Raw genomic sequence first — 19,481 nt, forward strand, 5'->3', positions numbered from 1 at the left:
CAAGGAGTCCCTTGGAAGGAGACCTTCTTGGAAGGGCTGGATAAAAATGGAGCTAATGTGACCATCATAGACTGGTGGAGGATACTGCTCTGTGTGTGTGTGTGTGTGTGTGTGAATATAGTTATATGAGTATAGATTTATGTAACCACCATCGCAATTAAGATACAGAACAGTCCTATCACTCCCCCCACCAAATTCCTTGTGCTGCTGCTTTTTTCAATGCTCCCACCTGTATCCCATGTGACCCCTGATCTGTTCACCATCCCTATAGTCTGCCTTTTCCAGAATGTCATATAAGTGGAATCAGACAATATGTAGCCTTATGAGGTGGCTTTTCACTCAGCATAATGCCTTTGAAATGCACTCATGTTGTGACATGCATTAAAAGCCCCTTCTTTTTTTTTTTTTTATCGCTGAGTAGTTAGTATTCCAGTGTTTGAATGGACCGCAGTTAGTTTATCCATTCACCCACTGAAGGACATTTAGGTTGCTTCCAGTTTGGGCAATTATAAATGGAGCGCTATTTGCATGAACACGTTTTTATGTCTCTTGAGTAAATGCCCAGGAATTGGATTGATTGTTGGGTTATATGGTATGTGTATGTTTAACTTTATAAGAAACTGCCAAACTGTTTTCCAGAATGACTGTTCCGTTTTGCATTCTCTCCAGCAATTATAGAGTTCCAGTTGCTCCATATACTCACAAGCATTTGTGGGACTTTGTTTGCTTTTGTTGTTGCCATTCTAACAGATTCTAATGGTATCTTGGGTTTTTATTTTATTTTGAATTTCATGGAGTTATTTGCCATCTGTGTGTCTTCTTTGGGGAAGTGTCTGTCTCAATTGCTTGCCCAATTTTTTATGGGGTTGTTTATGTTCCTTCTGTTGAGCTTTGAGAGTTATTTGTATATTCTGGATACAAGTCCTTTGTCAGATATGTGGTTTACGAATATTTTCTCCCAGTCTTTTCATTTTCTTTCTTTCTTTTTTTGGCCACACCATGTGGCATATGGAACTTCCCTGACCAGGGATCAAACCTGTGCCCCCTGCAGTGGAAGCATGGAGTCTTAACCACTGGACCACCAGGGAAGTCCATCTTTTCATTTTCTTAACAGTGTCTTTCACAGGGAAAAAGGTTTTAATTTTGATGAAGGCCAATTTATCAATTTGTTTCTTTTATCAGTGATACTTTTGATGTCATAGCTAAGAACTCTTTGCCTTACTCAAGGTCATGAAGATTTTCTCTTCTGTTATCTTCTAAAAGTTTAATCATTTTGCATTTAGATCTATGATCCGTTTTATATAAAGAATGTGTGAGGTGGTTTTTTTTGTTTTGTTTTGTGTTTTGCAATGGGTGTCCCATTGTTCCATTGCCGTTTCTTTTTTGTTTTTTGTTTTCTCGGTACGCAGGCCTCTCACTGTTGTGGCTTCTCCCGTTGCGGAGCACAGCCTCCGGACGCGCAGGCTCAGCGGCCATGGCTCACAGGTCCAGCTGCTCCGCGGCATGTGGGATCTTCCTGGACCGGGGCATGAACCCGTGTCCCCTGCATCGGCAGGCGGACTCTCAACCACTGTGCCACCAGGGAAGCCCCCATTGCCATTTCTTGAAAAGATAATGCTATCTCTGTTGAATTTATAAAACATCAGTTGGTCATATTTGTGTCTTTTTTTTTTTTTTTTTTTTTTTTTTTTTTTTGCGGTACGCAGGCCTCTCACTGTTGCGGCCTCTCCCGTTGAGGAGCACAGGCTCCGGACGCGCAGGCTCAGCGGCCACGGCTCACGGGCCCATCCGCTGTGCGGCATGTGGGATCTTCCTGGACCGGGGCACGAATCCGTGTCCCCTGCATCGGCAGGTGGACTCTCAACCACTGCGCCACCAGGGAAGCCTTTGTGTCTGTTTTTGTGTTATTTATTCTGTTTTATTGATCTACATGTCTGTCCCTTCACCAATGTCCTGCAGTTTTGATTACTAGTGCTTTAAAATTGAGTAGTGTCATTTCTCCAAATTTATTTATTTTTTCAAAACTGTTATGGCTATTCTAATTCTGGTTCCTTCTTCTATAAATTTTAAAATCAGCTTGTACATTGCTATAAAAAATTCTGCTGGGATTTTGATTGGAAGTACACTAAATCTATAGAACAATTTGGGGGAGAATTGATATCTTAACTATATTGAGTCTTCCAATCCAGGAATACAGTAAGTCTCTCCACTTACTTAGGTGTTATTGCTTTCATAAGCATTTTGGAGTTTTTATCATGCAAGTCCTGAACATGTGTTCTTAGATTCATAGCTAAGTATTTAATCTGGGGGAACTTTTTATACATCATATTGGTTTTTAAAATTTTAGCTTCCAAGTGTTTACTGCCAGCAAATAAAAATATGATGGGGGCTTCCCTGGTGGCGCAGTGGTTGAGAGTCCGCCTGCCGATGTAGTGGACACGGGTTCGTGCCCCAGTCTGGGAAGATCCCACATGCCGCGGAGCAGCTAGGCCCGTGAGCCATGGCTGCTGAGCCTGCGCGTCCGGAGCCTGTGCTCTGCAACGGGAGAGGCCACAACAGTGAGAGGCCTGTGTACAGCAAAAAAAAAAAAAAAAAAAAAAAGCTGGATTTTTTTTCATGTTGACTTTATGTCCTGCAACCTTGCTAAACTCAATAATAAGGTTTGTTTTTGTTTCTGTTTTTAGATCTTTTGGGATTTTCTGTGGTCATATTGCCTGTGAATAGGGATAGTTTTATTTCTTCCTTTATAATCCATATGCATTTTATTTCTTTTTCTTGCCGTATTGCACTGGGACTTCTAGTATGATGTTGAATAGCAGTTGTGAGAGTGAATAACTTTGCCTTGTTCTCTGTTTTAAGGGGAAAGCATTCAGTCCTTCATTATTAAGTGTGATGTTAACCATGAAATTGTTGTAGATACTCTAAATCAAGTTAAGGAAGCTCTCCTCTAATCATAGTTTGCTGAAATTTTTATCACAAATGTACATTGAATTTTGCTAATTTTTTTCCTGCATCAATTGATATGATTGTGTGCCTTTAATTACTTAATCTATTAATACTATAGCTTGTGTTGAATAGTTTTCAAAAATTGAACTAATCTTGCATTCCTGAGATATACCCCATTCGGTTGTGGTATACTATTTTTTAATATATATTGCTAGGTTTGATTTGCTAATATTTTGTTGATTATATTTGCATGTTCATGAGGGATATTGGTGTACAGGTTTCTCTTCATGCACCTAACCCCAACCCTAACTGCCCTTCTGCTCCCTGCCCTCAAGCCCTTCATCTGAACATGGCAGGCACAAGACTTCAGACCTTGGGGAACTCCCCTTGTTGGGATTTAAAAACAAAACCATAGAATTTCGTAGAATTATTTTCCCTCAATAGAATAAAAGTTCCAGGAGAGAAAAGTATTTCCTTTGGACCCTGCACTCCCTTTAAGTCAAATAAACATCTGTCAAGGAGGAACAAGACAGAATTCCTTGTGATCAGATGCTCCTCATTCTACAGCAATTTATCAAAGCGCTTCTCATCAATTAGAGAAATATTTGAAAAATCATCACAGCTCCTGCAAGCGCCTCATGTATAATTCAAAGCAATGGCTCCAGATGGAATGAGGAAGCCACAGAAGCCAGCGTTGCCTTTTGAAGGTAAACCTGCCTATCGTCCCTTTCATCCCAAACCTAGGAACAAACTCCGGGCCCTCGAAAATTACGTTTCTACTGAAGTGTAGAAATCTTTAGCCTGAAGTGTAGACACTTCCTCTGCCTCCCAGTGGGCCTCCTCTAGGGGAAACTATTTCTCAGTTCTTGGAAACTGGGTGTTCCTATGAGATTAAGGCAGTGAGAAGTGACCCCTCTCATGTGTGCAGCATTCTGCTTTTTTTAATCCCAGCCTCCAGTACTGAGTGATTCAAAGAGGGCTGCAAATAAAAAAAACAACCAAACAAGTGGTCAAGTGATAACCATGTGAAAACCACCCTCACTTTTCTTATTTCATTTGCCATTCTCATGAGTCAGGTAATATCTTGAGTTTATAGATGAGAAGACTAGAGCAGAGAGGTGGAGTGACTTCCTCAGGGTCACACAGCAAATTCACAGTGAATAGTATTTGTACCTCAACCACCAGACACTGCCTCTGTGGGTATAAAACCCAAATTTTCATTTTGATTCTGTTGTTCGATTGAACAATGTGGAGACTAAGTGGGAAATTGATCTTTTTTTTTCATTGAAATTTGGTTTGGAATAAAAAGTCTGAATTTAAAAATATCAAATACGTTTTGCCAAGAACGGTGGCCATATTGCTTATATTATTTAAACCACTCCACCCCTGAACTGTATTTAACAGTTTCAATTGATTTCACTTCTGAATTGCACGAATGGCATGTAGAGCCCACGTGATTTAAGACCCCAGCACCACCAGCTCAGGGCACTTTAACAAGAGGTGACACAGGGGGGACTGTAGGAGACATATCTCTGTACTGTGGAGGAAACACTTCCTTTGGATTTGACCTAGAAGTTACTCTTCTTAGTTACTCTTCTTGCTCTCACCTGGTCTCCACCTGCCCTTGCAATATGGCAGCAACAGAGGTGGCTCTGAGTGGGACACGTAGGCTCTGTAGGATTCCTTGTGCAGTGGGTCAGTGGGGACTAACCCTCTGCAAGGCATGTGCAGAGGCATGTAGATGGTCCTCCTCAGCTCTGTGCTCTAGGAGGTATCTAGAATACTATATTCTAGAACACCAGAAATACAGTAGGTGAAGACCAGAATTCTAAGTGGTTCTAAGGGCAGAAAATGGGCATCCTCCTCCATGGGTAAGGAGGCCTTTTGAAGGCAGATGAGACAGTCCATCCCAGACCAGATGGGCCAGAGACACAAGGGGTGCAGAGAGGAGGGACCAGGAGCTACAAAATGCAAGCAGAAATATCCACCTGGGACCAGGTGATGAAGGCCAGCCCCCTAGGAGGAGAGGTGTATGCGGGAGGGGTCTGGCCTGTCCTCACCATTCTGCACCCAGCCCCCATCCCAGTGTCTAGAACACGGCAGCTGCCCAGCAAGGTGATAGAAGGAGCTCCATCATCACTTCCTGCAGAAGCCGGCCAAGATGCTCCAGTGTTAGTTGGGGTACCCTCTTCTGAGCTCCTATAACACCCCAGGCTTGCTCATCACCAAAGCACTGTTATGTCACCTTATAACGATCTGATTTCTAGTCTGCTTCCTTCCTAGAACCACTTTTGCATTCCCAGCATCTTCTCTAGCATATGGTGCATATTAAGCCCTGAAGGAAGGAGGGAGGAAGGGTTTCATCAGCTACTTAGGGTTAAGGGTTTCACCAACAACTGAGAGAGGAGAAGAAATTGGAAGTTAATAGCAGGTCTCACTGTACGTCATCTTGAGGTTGCTGAATATAGTTATGTGGCTGTAAACTCTATAAGGAACCACACATAGCTCTCCTCCTATAGTGGAAGCTCAGTCATGCTGTTATTCTACAAGGGTGTGAGTCTCAAGACATCAGGGTCTCTCTTGGTCATCACTGTTTCACTAGCCCCTGGCATACAACTTATTATAGCAACTTAATACAAATTGTTTGAATGAATGAATAAGTCAACGAGTGAATTGGGTCCTTAGTGTTCTTTATAAAGTCCTGGTTTACTGAGCCTGTCTGTGCGTGGTTCTCATGGTCCTCCAGGTCAGCTGCATCCATGATGATAGGAGTCCATAGCCTGAGGCCCACGGGAGATGCTCAGGCCAGCTGCTCATTGCCGCACACTGGCTCTTCCCTTGAAATGTTCATCTTCACAGTTAAACCACGTGGGGCCTCCAGGTGGAGGAGGGACCTCTGCTGAATCTAGTGGCCTGCATTATTTTATTAATCTTATTCTAACTTTAGAACAGGTGTGAATGTGAGAATGGTCCTTCCCTTTTCTGGGCCTCATCTTCCCCTCTATGAAAGGAAAAGGCTACCCCAGATGATCCCAAAGCTTTCCCAGCATTTCAGGCAAAGATGAGGGAGGCGGATGTGGCGACGGCATCCTGGTGTCCTCCTGTGGCAGCTCTGCCCCGAGTTCCCAGGGTTCCCAGGTTCCCAGTTGCGGTTGTGTGGGATGAGCTTCAAGGAAGACGTGTGAGTAAGCATGAGTTAGCACCCCTGCTTGGGGCCCGCGAAAACGTGTCAGAGACACGGAGGGGCACCTGCCGTCACTGTGAGGACAGCAGACTTCCAGACTAAAGATAGGACCTGCCTCCCGATGGGGAGGGGCTCCCTGCCCCCAGGCGGAGGGATGGAAACGAGCTGAACACAGCAGTGTGCGCCCGCTGTTACTTTTGGGGTTTGAAGATACAAACCATCAGAAAACCCAGAAAAGCTGCAGGTCCTCTCTCCAGAAAAATGCCCAGACATCTGACATTTTGCATCTGATGGAAGGGAGGAGGATGGATTCCTTGAAGTCCATCTCTGAGCTCTGGGACCCCACTAACAAACCCGTCCAGAGCAGAGAGATGGGGGAGGGAGGGGTCCTCGTTCCTAGCTCTCATCTGGGCTCTGCTCCATCTGGCTGTGCCTTCGCTGCTCTGGATGGCCTCGGTCTTGCCATCTGTAAAATGGATGGCCTGGAAGAGGACCATAGCGTGGTCCCTTCCTGGATTCCACCCTAGAATTTGGTTATCACAAGCACAGACTCTGAGGGCAGCTGCTGGGTGCTGGGGCCGCTCTCCTAATGGCTAAGCTGAGAAGCAAGTGCGTGGGAGCTGGGCGTGGGGGGAGCACTGCTCATGGGGCCTTCAGAACCCCCTTTTCCTCTAGCTTTAAACCCAGCCTTCTTCTGACAGAGGACCCCCCAGTCAGGTGGAGCCTGAAACGGCTCTCCTACGTGGAGACGAGAAGTATTCAGACTCCTTCCTTCTCTTTCCCCGGCTCTGTCTAAAACGTCTGGATAATGGGAGTTGGGGTCTCCCTTGGCAGTGTCAGGTGTGCCTGACAGAAAGCCGGGAGCGGGTCACAGCCAAATTTTCAAGAATAAGAACTAAGGCCTAGACAGCTATGACCTGGCTCAATCCCACCCGGCCGGGCCAGACACCCTGTACCTGGTCTGGAGAGCTCGGGGGCACCTACCGCTCCATCTGAGTAAGAACAAGGAGGTTTCACCTCCCTCCCTGAGCCTAGTCTCCTTCTTCCCTCATTGCCTCCCCACTTTTCTCCTCCTAGTAACTTCTAGGCTGGGGGAAAGGGGCCTTTGCCCAGAAGGCCAGCCTGAGCAGGAGCCAGACTCCCCTGCCCAAGTGCTCTGCCCGGGAGAGGATGGCTGTCTAGTCCACGTACTGCCCTGTGGTCAGCCCGCCAGGGGCCTTCCCTCTCCCCCCACCCCACCCTCCCAGCCCTCTATCCCAGCCCCACTCAGACCTCCTAACCTCGGTGCTCCCTGGGCAGAAGACTCATGGTAGCTTTCATTGGGGTTTGCTTCTTGAGTCAGATTATGAGAATCTGACTTCTTTAGATAGAAGCCATTACTTCCACTCCAGATTACGATGGATTTCCAAGGGCGATCAGCAAAAGCCCTGGAGCGCTGGCTGTCACATTGCCCCTCCCTGCTGCCTGGGGGCCCCGTGTGCCCTCCGTCCCTCCGCCTCTGTACCCTCGGGCCCCATACGCCCTCCGTCCCTCCGCCTCTGTTCCCTCAGCCTTCTCCACCCCTCAGAGCTCCTCTCACCCTTCAAAAAAGCTCCCTACCACCTTCTCTATGAAGCCTTTCCAGACTACTCGAACCGGAGTGAGGTTTCCTTCCTCCGCAAGCCCAGCTGTGTGTCAGGAAGCGGGGAGAATATGGTGCTGAGCCCTGTGAAGCTGCTTCAACAGGGCAGGACCTCGGTCAGTCCCCACAGCAAGGCTTTGGGATAAATATCAACATCCCCGCTTAACAGATCAGGAACTGTGTGGGTGCAGGTGGAGTGGGTGGGTTAACTGACTTGCCCAGGATCACAAAGCTGGGAGATAAAAGGGTCTGCCCTCAGAGATTGTGTTTTGTCCCACTGTCCTGCTTAGCCTCCTGTCCCTGCACCCAGGCTTGCTTTCTTTCTGACTTTCTGTCCTGGCTTGTTTGTGTAGCTCTCCCTCTGCTCTGGGTCCCCCTGTGAACAGAGGCTACTGTGTTCTCCCCTGCTCCCTCCCAGTGCCGTGCACAGGACCTGCTCAGTCAGTGTTTGAAGGAGTGGATGAAATCTCTCTACTAGTGCTTGGCATTTTCCCTGCACCTAGAGTTGCAGTAATGAAATTTCCACCCTGTGCGGTAAAGGATTGAAATGTCGAAAATATCACAACCTGGAGGAGACCAGAGCTCTTGAAATTTACAACTAAACAATGGCTTCTATTTATGGAGCATCTGCTGTGGGACGTGTTTCGAGCATTTCTCTCTTGACTCTTGGCAATCGATTTAGGTGACTCTGGGGTAAGGGTACCTGTGTTTGTGACTGGCCCAGTTCTGATTGGTCAGTGCCCCTGTGTACCCCTTGTTAGATATTATAATACCACACCTGCCTATAAGTCGTGTGCTGTTATGGATGCCCATTTTACAGATGAGGAAAATGAGGCTCAGAGGGGAAAAGTAAACTACCCAGAGCCACACAGCCAGACCTCAGCAGAGCTGGGCATTGAAGCCTGGAGTGTTTGTGGCACACACAACTTAACCAGCACACCATTCAGCTTCAAAGCCCAGCTCCCTCCCTTTCCTAGGCTAGGTCAGGCCTTCCTGCTCTCAGCAGGCCTGTGGTCAGTATTTGCATGGGGGTAGGTGGGGGGCCCGACCTCCAGGCAGTGCAGCCCAGCTATTCATGAGAAAAACATTCCTGCTGGGCCCCAGTGCTGCCCTCAGAGGGCAGACACCTGCATCAGTGCTGGTGTGCAGGAGGGCCCAGGGTCTCCCCCAGTGCCAGAGGGATCAGTGGTCCCTCTGTTCACATGGAAGAGGAGTGAAGAAGAGACCGACCACTTGGAGAAAGGGACTGCAAATGCTGATCTTTAGTCGGTTGTATTTTGTTAAGTCCACAGGAACAAACCATGGATTTGGGGCCAGGAGGCCCAGCTCCCCATTACTGTGTGATACTGGTCAGGGTGCTTGCACTGCCCAACCTTACTTCCCCAGCTGTCAAGTAAGTCACTTGGGCTGGATGCAGACCAACGCCCCCTCCAGCTCCTCCTGGGCGAGGATTGAGAGTGGGCCCTGGGGTCCGATAGCCTGTATTCAAATGTCAGCCCTGGGATGGGGGTGGGGGGCAGAAAGCGTCCACTTAACTCTTCTGTGCCTGGGTTTCCGCACCTGTGAAATGGGGATAACAATAGCAGTAGCTGCCTCAACCGGGCTTAGAAAAGTCACACGGTGCATGCTCAGTAACCCTTCATTTTTTGTACTTTACGGCTGAAGTGGTCATTTTAGCTCTGATCCTTGCCCAGCAAGTATTATCTCCCTGATGCAAATAAGAAATGGAGGCCTAGAGAGTAACTTACTCAAGGTCACACGGCTAAAAGAGAGACTGGGTCAGTTCTCAGTCTCCCCCATGTCGCTGAGCTGTGCTTCCCTCCTCCTGCACACCCACCTGTTCAAAGAAGGGAACTGGCAGGCAGTTTGGATAGCAGGTGAGAGCAGGCTCTTCTCCAAGGTGGAAGAAGGGTCGGCCTCTGTGCTTCTCCATTGCTCTGTGCTTCTTCTCCATTGCTCTTCCCGCACTGGCAGCTGTGAAGGGGTGGGAAGACTCTGGAGCCTATGTTCAGTGGCCTTGGTCATCAGTCCTGCTTCCTTTGCTTACAAGCTGTGTGACTTTGAGAAGGGTGGGCAACCTCTGTGGGCCTTGGTATCTTCATGAGAAAACCGGGGAGAGCAGCCCTGACCTCTCCACTTACAGGGTTGCTAGGAGCATTAACTAAAATGCTGGATGAAAAGTGCTTCCTCAGTGGCAAAGGTCTACCAAGGGCTTCGTGTCCACCAAGGTCCCCACAGGAGACCTTTGGCTCACTCCAATGGTGAACTGAGGAGGAGTTGATAAGGGACTGTTGACAAAAGTGTGGCCAGAGTGGAGGAAAAGCATGGACACAGTGAAACATGCAGCAGCTAGTAGGACTGCGGTGCCCTAAGCACCCCAGATCTGAAGGCACAGGAGGAGGGAGCAGTTACAAGAGCAGGGAGGCAGCGAGGGCTGGGACAGAAGCCCCCGTGCCCCCAAAGGGAGGAAGCCAGAGGTCTAATACCCCAACTTCTTTTTCTTCCCTCCCCGGGGTCTCCAGCTGGATGGAGCTGCCCACTGGCTGAACTCAGTGGGGAGCCCGAGAACATGCGGTCAACCTGGGCAGCCGCAGTGCAGACGGGGAGGGCGCAACGGGAGATGTCCCGGGCCTCTCTGAGGTTGGTCCCCTCCTCCCCCTTCTGCCTCTGCGTCCCGTGAGCTGGCTAGACAATAACGGGACCCACACTGGAGATAGCGCCATATTCACCTGTCAGGGGGTTTACTGTCAAAAGAGATTTAGTCTCCTTTTTGTGAGTAAAACAATGAAACCTCCATAATTGTTCCAGGAGAAATAAACATGCCAAAATATTTAAGTACTAATAAAAGTTAAGAATTATCCCAGCATATTTAAATATAGATGTATTTTTACAGCAGGCAATGAAGGCAATTGCCAGCAGAATGCATTTCATCCAGGCCATTTAATACTAAACTGCCCACCCCCTCCTTTGAGGCTTGGATGGGGCGGGAGCACCGAGGAAGGGGGAGTTTGGGGCCTTCACAGTGATGCTCCTTTCTCAGGAGCAGACCCCATATGCAGGACACCAGGCTTTCCGTTGCCCACTGCTCCCCAGTCCTCACCGCAGCCCCAGGCAGTACTAGGATCATCTCTGTTTGACAGCAGAAGAATCCAAGGCACAGAAAGATGAAATAAGTGCCCCAGGCTGCACAGCTGGTGGCTGCTGGAGATGGGATGAGGCAGCCTGACTCAGGAACACACCCTCCGCTCTGGACCATCTCTCAGGGCTACCTGGCCCTGTGCTGGGAACCTGGGATGCAGATTCACAGCAGGCTGAGTTCTGGACCAGCTCAACTCTTACCAAGGCTACTCACTAGCCTCTGAACAAGTGCTTCAGCCTCTATTCCCGCATGGCTGCCCACCACTACCCCCAGCCTCAGTGCTGCAACTGGAGGCTTCTCTCAATCTGAATGTGTGCGTGAGTGTGGGTGCAAACCTGAATCTGGGTCTCCTGGCTTTTAACCTTTCCATACATAGTTCCCTGTTACCCACAGGATACAGCCTAAGCCCCTGGGCCATACCCAAGGCTCTGCCCATTTCTCCAGCTCTGCTTTCTGCCCCTCCTTGAGCTCCGAGCTGTAGGTGGACTAGTCATTTTGCTTCTCCAAACACAGTGTGCTGTTCTGTGCCTCCTTGTGGTCGCTCATGCATGGACCTCTGTCTGGAATGCCTTTCTATCCTTCCTCGCCTGGCCAACTCTTAGGCACCCTTCCTAGCCCAGCTCATGCACAGGTTTTCTAGAAATCCCTCCCAGAACCTCTGAGTTCAAGTACACATCCCTTGTTCTGGGACCCTGAATGCTCAGCACTCACCATAGTACATTGGCATTATTTATTGATGAGACTCACTCCCCCAAATGCAGGACTGTATCTTCTTCATGTTTGCATGCAGCACCCGGCATCCATTACTGGCCTGAAGACATCTTGAGGAAAGACACGTGGCTCAGTGACCGAGAAGGAGGCCGACCTGCCTTAGCATCTTTGCTCCATGGCTCGGTACCTCTATGACTCTGAGCACATTTCTTAACCCCTCCGAGGCTTACCTGAAAAACAGGGCTAGACATGGCCCCCTTACCAGCCTGTGTGGGGAGTAAGTAGAATATCCCTTGTAAACACATTCGCCAGAAAGCCGGGCATGTGTTCCATTAATGCTGGCTGAACGTGAGTCTTTAACTGTGCTTGCGAAACTGCCCCAGCCTCAGGCCCCTCCTCCCTCTGGTGAGTGGGCAGGTGCCCCTCACACACACACAGGCTTTGTCACTCACACAGGCCTTTGCGTCCACTCCTAGTCTTTGAGAACAACCTCCTGAGAGGTACAGGTGCAGAGAGAAGCCAGTGGCCCAGAGAGGTTAGTGCTTTATTTACCCCAGGTCACACAGGAAGGTATAGATGGAGCTAAGACCACTAACCAGGTCTGGAGCATCCAGGTCACTGCTGTGCCCCAGATTCCCCAGTTCAGTCAGGAACAATCTTCTGTAAGGAACTGATGACTCCCTTGGAGAAACCGCACCCCCTCCACACCACTCCTTGGCCCACATCTGGTGGAGGACTGGGCTGGCAGAGATCAGCTGCTTCTGGTTAGAGCTCCTCCAGCCTACTGGGAGCTGTCTGGCCTCAGGCCTCATGCAAAGCCCAGATAACCCCACCCAAAGGAGACAAGCCTTGAGTGGACAAGAGTCTCTCTGCTCCCCTGCTCTGCCCACATACCCGGCCATTAGCCCACATCCCTCCAGCTGGGCTCATGGTTCTGGCTGCACCAAGCAAACAGCAGGGTGACCTTGGGGTCCTCACCTTGGAGTGAGCCCTTTGGGAGCCTTGATTTCTTGATCTATTAAAATAAGGGTGTTTCCGCTATGAGCAAGAAATGAGACCATATCCGGTGGTTCAGAAAACTGTAAAATAGTTATGGTTAAGATCATCACCACTAATCATCATCATCATAGAGAATACAGATAATTCAGGGAATGTTGAAGTCCCTTTGGAAATTAAAACCCTGGAGGAACTTGATTTCTCTGTTAGAAATAACTCATGTCCTACTTTTTTTAGAATTTTTTAGTATGGTAAAATATTTATAACATAAAACTTACCATTTGGATTATTTTCAAGTGCCCAGTTCAGTGGCATTAAGTGCATTCACATTGTTGTGCAACAGTCACCACCATCCCCCTGCAGAACTTTTTCATCTACCTAAACTGAAAGTCTGTCCCCATTAAACACTTAAGACCCTATTTCTCCCCTCCCCCAACCCCTGGCAGTCACTGCTCTACTTTCTATCTTTATGAATTTGACTTCTCTAAGTATTTCATCTGAGTGGAATCATACAGTATTTGTCCTTTTCTTACTGGTTTATTTCACTTAGCATAATGTCTTTAAGTTTTATCCCTGTTATAGCATGTGTCAGGACTTTCTTTTTTATAAAGACTGAATAATATGCCAGTGTATGTGTGTACTACCTTTTGTTTATCCATTCTTCTGTCAATGGACACTTCGGTTATTTCTACCTTTTAGCTATTTTTAATAGTGCTGCTGTGAACATAGATGTATGAATAGCTCTTAGAATCTCTGCTTTGACTTATTTTGGATATATAGCCATAAATGGACTTGCTGGATCATGTGCTAATTCTGTTTAATTTTTTTTTTGAGGAGCCACCATATTCAAAGCAGCTGCACCATTTTACATTCCCATAAGCAGCCCACAAGTGTTACTGTCTTTCCACATCCTCACCAACACTTATTATTTCTGTTTTGTTTTGTTTTTCAGTACCTAATGGGTGTGAAATGGTATCTCATTGGGGTTTCGATTTGCATTTCCCTAAAGATTAGTGAAGTCGAGTGTCTTTGTGTGTGCTTATTGTCCATTTGTATATCTTCTTTGCAGAAATGTCTATTCAAGTCCTTTGCCTGTTGTGTAATGGGCTTGGTTTTGTTGTTGTTGTTGAGTTGTAACTCACTTCCTATTTTAACATCAAATGAACTGCTGGACTGTCTTTCCATTGGTAGCAGAAATATGTGTGAGTGAATGTGAATATCAATGGACAGAACACCAGCATTTATGGAATACTTCTTTTGTTTAATCCTCATCATAACTGTGTGAAGTAAGTGATATGACCTTTATGTATGAGGAAACTAAGGTTTCAGAGAGATTAGATGACTCACCCAAGATCATACAGCTGGTGCAAGATAGATAGAGAGATAGAGAGATAGGGGTTGAGGGTTTGGAACTCATCTTGGCACTCATCCCAGTCTATCTCCAAAGTGATGCCCACACTGCCTCCCTGCAGAGGCTGAGGCTCCTAAAACAGGAGGATGGCTGCAGTGACGACCAATCCATTATTGTTATCTGCATTGAAGAGACAGCCCCAGGTGAATGATGTAACCAGAAGGTTCAGAGCAAGGCCCACCATTAATCTCGTGGTTACAAACAATATAGGAAGATTATGCTGGCTTCCAGCCCAGTTAAGTGGACACTTGGATATTTTCCAAAACAAATGTGGATCCTGTAAATACAGATCAGCTGGTTTGCAGGAAATCAGCATCCAGATGAAGCCACATCTAGAGAGATTTTCCAAAAGTCCTACTGCAAAGAACTTCGGGGTGGCCCATTTGGAGCATGTCTCCCCCTTGTAAAATGTTTTTCATTCATTCAAGACTTTCTTGCTGAGGGACTCTGGGTGCCCAGCTCTCTGCTGGACTTGGGCTCATGTGTGAGATGCTGGAGGTAGAGAGGGGTGGTGAATTATGACTCTGGCAACCATCTACCTTCTAGTCTCCAGAACAGTGCACCTTCAGACAGGAACTCTATGACCAGAGATGGGGGGATGCTTGCCCATTGTCACACAGTAAGTTCTCAAGTAGTAAAGCTGGGAAGATGTCCCAAGTCTCCACTAAGTCACTAGACTTTCCCAAATACCCCAAATTTTGGTATTTATACTACTGAAATTTCCAGATTGCTTCTCAGCAAGGGAATTCCCAGAAGGGGTGCAATAATCCTTTGCCAGAATTTATGCCCTAATTTTGGTTTCAAAACAAAGTGAATGTAGATAGGTCTCTATTTCTTTCCTCTGGGAGCACATATACAGAGGTTAAGACTTCTTCCCAGGAAAAATTCGAAAACGACATGGAAATGAAAGTGAGTGCTCAGGGCACTAGGTGATTAAGTGCCGAACGAGTGGAACAGACAGTGAGTCCTTTTAATCTAATCCTTATCCAGGGTGTATGAGCACGTTCGTCCTCCTTTGTTAACACAAAACCCTGATGGGCTGAGACTTCACTCCATGCACTTTCCAGGAGGGGCATCCAGTGGCTCTTGGTGTGGTTCCCCAGGTTTTATCTTCTCTTTGGGGTGGAGTGGTGTTGCCACACCAGGCTGGCTCTAGGGATGCTCCTCTCCAAATTAAGCGCTGTCTGGGGATGGATTCCACATCTGCTTGCTGTTTTCCCTCAGCGAACTTGAGATACGATCCATTTGTCTGAACATCAAGGGTGGACAACGAGGGGTCGGGGGACAGACAAAGATGGAATGAGACATATGAACTCAGCCCAAGGCTCTGACCCGCCATTGTTGGCTCACCCCCAAGGCTCCTGTCCAGATCTCATGCTGGAACAGCTGGTTGCTGGCAGCACCAAGGGCTCCTTGACTGGGCTTTGGGCTTCCTCTTGGTGGGGGATGCCATGTTGTCACTATGAGCATATAATTCCCTTGGTCCTTTAGCACAGAAACCAAATCTTAAGTCTACATTAAGTATGATTGTTTAAGTATAATCCTTTTGTGGAAGGAAGGAGGAAAGAAAAAAAGGAAGAAAGGAAGGAGTGAAGGATAAATAGAAATTTTTCCTTTTAACAAAAATCCATGAGATGCATCTGGTCGAACTACCTTTGTTGGGAGTGGCAGGTGTTTTTGTCAGTAGAGCCTAGAAGATAGATAGATAGATAGATAAAATAAGTGGTCACTTAATGTTTGCTGAGTGAATGAATGATTGAATATTGTGGAGATTTGTGATTCGCTTACTGAAAGGGAGATTTCCTTGTGGAACCATATTGGTCACTATTAGTAAGATTGAGGGGCATATGTAGACTAAGGCTTTGGTTTTAAGTCACAGGAAATGCACAAACCTGTGATGACATTTCCACAATAGGAGGCCAGTTTGAATTAAATGTAGTGAAGTTATTCACTATGCGTGAGTTCTAGGTCCCAGCCTGCCCAAGATCATGTCTCCCAGTCAAGCCTTTAAATTGCCAGTGAAAGGGTCTTATCTGAACACAGTCCATGATTCCCCTCTTAACTTTCAAGCCAGAAGCACCGAGGGTCTCTTTCTTCTAAGTGATACATTCACCGCTTCCTGAACAACTTCCCTTCCAGGAAATCCAGACCCTCCTCCACTTTCCCTCCATCTCCTAGTCCCTGATTCAGAAAATGAAGCTTGAAGAAGGTGCTTGCAAATTGGAGTGAGTAGCTCTGCAGGGTGAGGCCCGACATCTCGCCACATTAACCCTGGGAACTTGGGCCAGGAAACGAGGCTGGAGCCATTAATGCCTAATGATGTTGCATTGTCTTCCAATAACAAACCATCTCACCAGTTGGTTTTATAGGGGACCAGCTGTTGTTAATTGGGGAAGATGAGCATTAAATGACAGCTTTCACACCTGACCAAGAGAAAGCTGCCGCGTCCTGTGGGGCAAGATGGGAACCGCCTGCTGCAGGCAGGGGGCCCCTGAGCTCTGTCTCAGCAAAGGAGAGGCCTGGGGACAGCCCGGGGCTCCCATTCCTCTCACATCTTTAGCAGGCAGAAAAACAGAAAAGAGTGTTGGGTTCATTTAACATCCCACGCCTCTTCCTGCAGCCCGACAGCATCACCTTGCCATGCTGTGTCATTTGATTTGCTTGTGCGCATGTCTCCGTAGCAAGGTGAGGGGGCCCTAAAGTTGCACAGCCTAGCATCTGGCGTATTCCAGGCTCTGCAGAGGAGGCACGGCCAGGTCCTCTACCACTGATCCTGGCTGCTGCTCCTCGGCCGCAGGTGCCCGAACCAGGGATCAGGCTGCCGGCAACCAGTGACACAAGGGATCAATCGTATTTTCTCCCTTAGCATTTCATCAAAGAGACACAGAAAGCAGTTGTCACCCAGCAGTGGGTACGAAGCAAGGGGAGGAGAGAGAAATGCTGTGACACAGAGCGGGTGCGGCAGCTGTTTGGCTGTTTGGTCCAGGAGCAAACCAACACGGGGAGGGGGCTGATGCACAGGGACAGGAGACTAGTGCAGGAGCCGGGAAATCTTACGTACGGAATACCTACCGCATGCATTTTAACTTTATAGCCTCGGATGGTCCTCTCAGGACCATCCCAGGATACTTGGAAACATGTTATATTATCCCCATTTCACAGATGGGACACTGAAGCTCCATGATGTCAGGCAACCTGCTGATCTTTAATGATCAAGAGCCGGGACTTGAACCCCATCAGGTGAGTGCCCTCCTGTGCACTGCTGCTGTTGGCATTTGCAGAGAACACTGCAGGTTCTCTACTGGCTGGCAGAGGCAGAGAGCTCCATTTCAGGGCGCTCAGTCAGGCTGCCTCGAGTCCCGCAGACTGAGAAAAGCACAGACCTCTCTCTCTGCCTATATTTGCCTTTATTTGCAGTGTCGCTGCAAAAGACGGGAATGCGGAGCATTAAAACACGTACTGTAAATAAACCAAATTAAAGTTAGATTGACTCATTTAGCAACCAGCCTCCGATCTTGCATTAGAGGCAATTGAAGAGATTTCACAGATTTTAGTAACCAGATAACATTATTATATAAACAGACTTCTGCACTGAATGATGAGCCATATCTTTTTTTTTGAGACAGTTAAGATAGTTTATTTTATTTTTTTTAACATCTTTATTGGAGTATAATTGCTTTACAATGGTGTGTTAGTTTCTGCTTTATAACAAAGTGAATCAGTTATACATATACATATGTTCCCATATCTCTTCCCTCTTGTTTCTCCCTCCCTCCCACCCTCCCTATCCCACCCCTCTGAGTGGTCACAAAGCACCGAGCTGATCTCCCTGTGCTATGTGGCTGCTTCCCACTAGCTATCTATTTTACATTTGGTAGTGTATATATGTCCATGCCACTCTCTCACTTTGTCACAGCTTACCCTTACCCCTCCCCATATCCTCAAGTCAGTGCTCTAGTAGGTCTGTGTCTTTATTCCCGTCTTACCCCTAGGTTCTTCATGACCTTTTTTTTTTCTTAGATTCCATATATATGTGTTAGCATATGGTATTTGTTTTTCTCTTTCTGACTTACTTCACTCTGTATGACAGACTCTAGGTCCATCCACCTCACTACAAATAACTCAATTTCGTTTCTTTTTATGGCTGAGTAATATTCCATTGTATATATGTGCCACATCTTCTTTATCCATTCATCTGTTGATGGACACTTAGGTTGCTTCCATGTCCTGGCTATCATAAATAGAGCTGCAATGAACATTTTGGTACATGACTCTTTTTGAATTATGGTTTTCTCAGGGTATATGCCCAGTAGTGGGATTGCTAGGTTGTATGGTAGTTCTATTTGTAGTTTTTTAAGGAACCTTCATACTGTTCTCCATAGTGGCTGTACCAATTCACATTCCCACCAACAGTGCAAGAGTGTTCCCTTTTCTCCACACCCTCTCCAACATTTATTGTTTCTAGATTTTTTGATGATTGCCATTCTGACCGGTGTGAGATGATATCTCATTGTAGTTTTTTTTTTTTTTTTTCTTTTTGCGGTATGCGGGCCTCTCACTGTTGTGGCCTCTCCCATTGCGGAGCACAGGCTCCGGACGCACAGGCCCAGCGGCCATGGCTCAGGGGCCCAGCCGCTCCGCGGCACATGGGATCCTCCCAGACCGGGGCACGAACCCGTATCCCCTGCATCGGCAGGCGGACTCTCAACCACTGCGCCACCAGGGAGGCCCTCATTGTAGTTTTGATTTGCATTTCTCTAATGATTAATGATGTTGAGCATTCTTTCATGTGTTTGTCGGCAATCTGTATATCTTCTTTGGAGAAATGTCTATTTAGGTCTTCTGCCCATTTTTGGATTGGGTTGTTTGTTTTTTTTGTTATTGAGCTGCATGAGCTGCTTGTAAATTTTGGAGATTAATCCTTTGTCAGTTGCTTCATTTGCAAATATTTTCTCCCATTCTGAGGGTCATCTTTTGGTCTTGTTTATGGTTTCCTTTGCTGTGCAAAAGCTTTTAAGTTTCATTAGGTCCCATTTGTTTATTTTTGTTTTTATTTCCATTTCTCTAGGAGGTGGGTCAAAAAGGATCTTGCTGTGATTTATGTCATAGAGTGTTCTGCCTGTTTTCCTCTAAGAGTTTGATAGTGTCCGGCCTTACATTTTGGTCTTTAATCCATTTTGAGTTTATTTTTGTGTATGGTGTTAGGAGGTGTTCTAATTTCATTCTATTACATGTAGCTGTCCAGTTTTCCCAACACCACTTACTGAAGAGGCTGTCTTTTCTCCAATGTATATTCTTGCCTCCTTTATCAAAGATAAGGTGACCATATGTGCATGGGTTTACCTCTGGGCTTTCTATCCTGTTCCATTGATCTATATTTCTGTTTTTGTGCCAGTATCATACTGTCTTGATTACTGTAGCTTTGTGGTATAGTCTGAAGTCAGGGAGCCTGATTCCTCCAGCTCCGTTTTTC

This window comes from Mesoplodon mirus (genome assembly GCF_964341445.2).
Source record: "Mesoplodon mirus genome assembly, chromosome: 2".
NCBI classification, from domain to species: domain Eukaryota; kingdom Metazoa; phylum Chordata; class Mammalia; order Artiodactyla; family Ziphiidae; genus Mesoplodon; species Mesoplodon mirus.